This window comes from Pygoscelis adeliae, unplaced genomic scaffold (genome assembly GCF_000699105.1).
Source record: "Pygoscelis adeliae isolate BGI_AS28 unplaced genomic scaffold, ASM69910v1 Scaffold392, whole genome shotgun sequence".
NCBI classification, from domain to species: Eukaryota; Metazoa; Chordata; class Aves; order Sphenisciformes; family Spheniscidae; genus Pygoscelis; species Pygoscelis adeliae.
In genome coordinates, this window is record NW_008824293.1 from 1,060,540 (window position 1) to 1,064,532 (window position 3,993).

Genomic DNA, 3,993 nt, shown 5'->3' on the forward strand with positions numbered 1-3,993 from the left:
CGGCAGCGAGGGCAGCGTCCTGCGGGGATGAGCCCGTCGCAGGGCTGCAGCCCCTGCCCGCCTGCTCAGCCCTGACACGCTGCCTGCTCGCTGCCTGCACTCTGCCTGCTCTCTGCCTAGCCCCGGGCTACAAAGCCAGATCACAAAGGGCAGTGAGGGAAGGAGCTCAGGGACTTCCTGGAGTTCACTTTAACCTGCATACCTTCACAGACAATCTCTTTTGCATTAATTATGACAGCCCACCAAACCGCCAGCAGCTCTGAGAGGAGAGGAGGAGCAGCAGCATTTGGTTGTTTTCGGGCTTTTTTTCCCCTGAAAATGAGTTCAAATGGTTAATCTTTGCCCTACATTTTTCTTTTAATCTGCTTTCATGTTGACTCTAATCCTCATCACTGCCATCCTTCTGAAACGAAATGCTTGGCTCGGGCTGCTCTGCCCGTCTGTCTTGGAAAACAAATCTGTAGTGAGAAGGCAGAAGTACCCGAGAACGTAATGCAGTTTCTGGAAAGCTTTTAGCGCTCCTGACTGCCCCATTGGAAATCAATGGCAACTGTGTTATTTTTCTGAAGCTAAAATAATAGGTTTGGACTCTCAGATATATTTGAAATGAAAACTAAAGCAGTTGCCCATTTCCAAAGAAGCCATTGCCCTGCTGAGTGAGTGCAGGGCTTGGGGATGATGCACAACCTGGGGTCCCAGCTTCTGCACTGGAGCCACGGGGGCTGGTGGGAACCTGCCCCAGTACCGTCCCCAAGACCCCTGAGGGACGAATCCAGGGGGGAGCACCCTGCAGGGCTCTCAGGTGGTCCTGGCCTCTGCGGGACGGATCCAGCTGCTCTGCACTTCTGTATCCCGCCTCCCGCGCTGCCGGCCCCGGCTGCAGCCGGCTCCCAGCAGCTCTCCCGCTTGGCCCCGGTGCCTCTGGGTGTCCCCTGAGCAGGGCAGGGGATGGGGCACTGCCGGGTGATGCACTTCAACCTGCCTGGTGCAGGAGGTGGCTGAGGAGGGGTTTGTATTCCCTGCCGTGGGCTAGGACACATGGGTCTGCCCTGCAGGAGCTACCCAGCCTCAGCCCCAGCCCCAGCCCCAGCTGCCTGAGGGCCCGTGACCCTCTTCAAGGCAGCTGTGTGCCCCTCGGGGGGGCTAGACGCTCGCAGGCAAGCTAGAAATGCTTTTTTTTAAGACACGGCTTCACTTAATGCGTCGGGCTTCCCCCTTTACTGCCCGGGAGGACTGTCCTGGTGCCCCGATTGCAGAGGGACCGTCGGCACAGCCCGTCTGGCCAGCTTTGCTATCCACTGCAGCGCCTGCAGGGATCCCCCCCCAAACCCCGCTCCGCTCCCGGCACCAGCCTCCCCTCCATCACTCTGCTAACACCACTGAGCAGGCTAATTATTGCCACAAGGCTTGAGCTCATCTTCCAGTAAAAGGAGAAGCAGAAGAGTCAGAGGAATCTATTGCTATTTCTGCTGTGTTTATACCTTGCAAATAAAACTGGAGTGGGAGGGAAGCCAATTCTCCTCTGTAACGCAAGGCTCGTTCCAATAAATGAATCACAGCACGCAGCTCTGGGCTGCATTACCTTCCTGTAAAGCCTCCGACTGGGAACACTGGGCTGCGGGGGTTTGCTGGGGCCCGCTCTGCCCTGGCCCCGCAGTGAAGGCTGTGGTATTTGCCCAAAGCAGCCGCCCCCTCCTCCTGCCATGCTGTGGCGAAGGGCACAAGGCTGCCGGGTGTCGGGGGCTTGCGGGGGCTGAGCACACGGAGGCTCCATCCCGCTTTCAGCTCTTGCTGCTGGCCCAGCAGCAGCCCTTGGTGTCCGAGGCTCCCGGGATGCTGAGTGCAGCCAGCGGGAACTGCTTTGGGTCCAGAGGCAGCAAACCTGGCGATTTATTTACTTGAATAAGGTCCCTTCTGAACACGGCTGTTCTGCTGCGGGATCCAGCCTGGATCCAAAGGTGCTGGCTTGCTGCGTGCCTCCCCCCGGGATTCCCTCGCACACAGCTGGCTCGGCTCCCCCTCGGAGCAGACGGTCCCTCCGTTGGCGAGGGCTCTGGCACCTGGAAACTGCCACTGCTGCTGCCGCTGCAGGCGGATGGAGCTTCTCAGGGCTGAGAAGGTGGCAGCTGAGAAACAGAGCTCTGCAGGAGGGTGGCATTTCCAACGGTGACGCCCCGGGGAGACCGAGGGGATGGTGCAAATGTTAAGGTCTGAAACAACAGCTCCAGGGCAGCTGGCACAGCTCCGCAGGGCCACAACAGGGGAAGTGCTGACTTACCGACTCCACTTCCCTCGTGCAAACAGCCCCACCAGACAACGGCATTCAAACCGTCAGCAAAGTCATCTTAAAACGAACAGGTGCTTTGCCCCCACTGCTCCTAATGGAAAGGCATTGCAGAATCACACACCTCGCAGGCGAGGATGTGACTTGTCCAGTCAGACAGTGCTGTCGTCCGGCCGTGCTGGGAAGGAGATTGCTAATAACCAACTGTGCAATGGGCTCATTTCTGCGGCTGGGGACTCAGAACCCCCCAGCCTGATTTAGGCGTGAGAACTGTGCTGTCTCGCCTATCTGGAGCGGCTGTAGATGAAGCCATTAAAAGAAAACAATGAGAACAGCAAAAGCTCAGAAAGGATGGGGGAAAATAGACAATTCTATCAATGCAGAAATGTCTTTGTTTCCCAGGAATCAGGGAGGATGAGAGGCTGGAAGACAAGGAGTAATTAGCTACGGCTGAATTATTGATGAAAGCAATGGCACAAGTTGGAATGGGTTTCGTGGTGGGCAGGAGGCCGGGGAGCCGTCGCTCTTGCGAGGCTGGCTGAAGGGGAGGGTGACATTGCCGCAGCGGGGCCACGGGCAGAGGGCTGGTGGCTGTGTGCCCCGCAGCTGGGGCAGGTCCCCGAGCCACGCACCAGGCTCGTGGCTGCACTTCCAGGGGACTGACGATGGGCAGACCCTGGCTGGCTGCTGCAGGGTCTGCTGTGACCCTGGGGAGCCCCTTGCCCCCTTCCCGAGGGGCCAGGCTCCTGGTGACAGCCCCCAATCCCAGGAGAGGCTGGGAGTCTTCAGCGTCTGCGAGAGGGTCTGCTGAGGGTGCCTGGCAGGGACCCTCCCTCCAAAGCAGGGAGCAACCTGGGGCAGGGGAATAGCTGTGCTGGTGCTGCTGGCGTTAGTGCTCATTCAGCACCGCAGCGGTAAAGCACGGCAAGGGGGTACCGACACCAGCACTAGTGCAGGACTGCTCCGGGCTGGGCTGGCAGGATGGGAACAGATTTCACCTTTCTGGGTACAAGAGAATAAAATGTAACAAAATATAAACAAGAAAATTACATTTCCTCCCATTTTGAAAGTGGTCTCATACGCCCACATTATTAACGGCGTTCAACTCTCTTCTTTCCCTTAGCCTACTGGCATCTGGGAGAAATGATGAACTACTTTTACATTTTAATGATCAAAATACCTTTGTGGGCATGGATCACAGGAGGAAAAGGCAAGACCATCTTGCTGACTAATGCTGAGTTTTTACCTTTCCTTACACCAGTGAATCCCTTGGGGTAGCAACTACTGCAGCCAAACTACTGCAAGGTGCAGGAACACGCAGCTGGGGTTAGTGCTGAGCTACTGGGGCTAATCCTTGTTCAGAAATATGCACTGAGCACGGCATGAAAACAAAGGGAGAGCGTTTTAATGATGGATTATCAACACAGCCTCCTGTCTTATCACCCGCCCAGCCAGCTGGTGCCCAGAAAAAAAAATCGCTCTGGTTCTTCAGTGTTGCAGCTGGAAGAAGCTGCTGGTACCCACGCACAGAGGAGCGATTTCAGAGGGTTTGACCCACACCAGATTTGGTGGCCATGTTGCATGGTCCAGGGAGGGGCTGGTGGCACCTGGGCCAGGGGTGCAAGCGGGAGGCTAAAGGGGATGGAGATCCCCTGATCCCACACTGAGCAGCATCCCCTGTGGCTTGGCGCTCGCCTCCTCCGCGTCCT

The 3,993-nt window shown here is 57.1% G+C and overlaps 1 protein-coding gene across 1 annotated transcript in view; it reads right to left on the reverse strand.

Annotated features, from left to right (window-relative positions):
• LOC103912544 (coiled-coil domain-containing protein 92) overlaps window positions 1-3,993 on the reverse strand; it is a 12,623-nt gene that overhangs the window by 6,899 nt on the left and 1,731 nt on the right. The gene's annotated exons all lie outside the window — the stretch shown is intronic.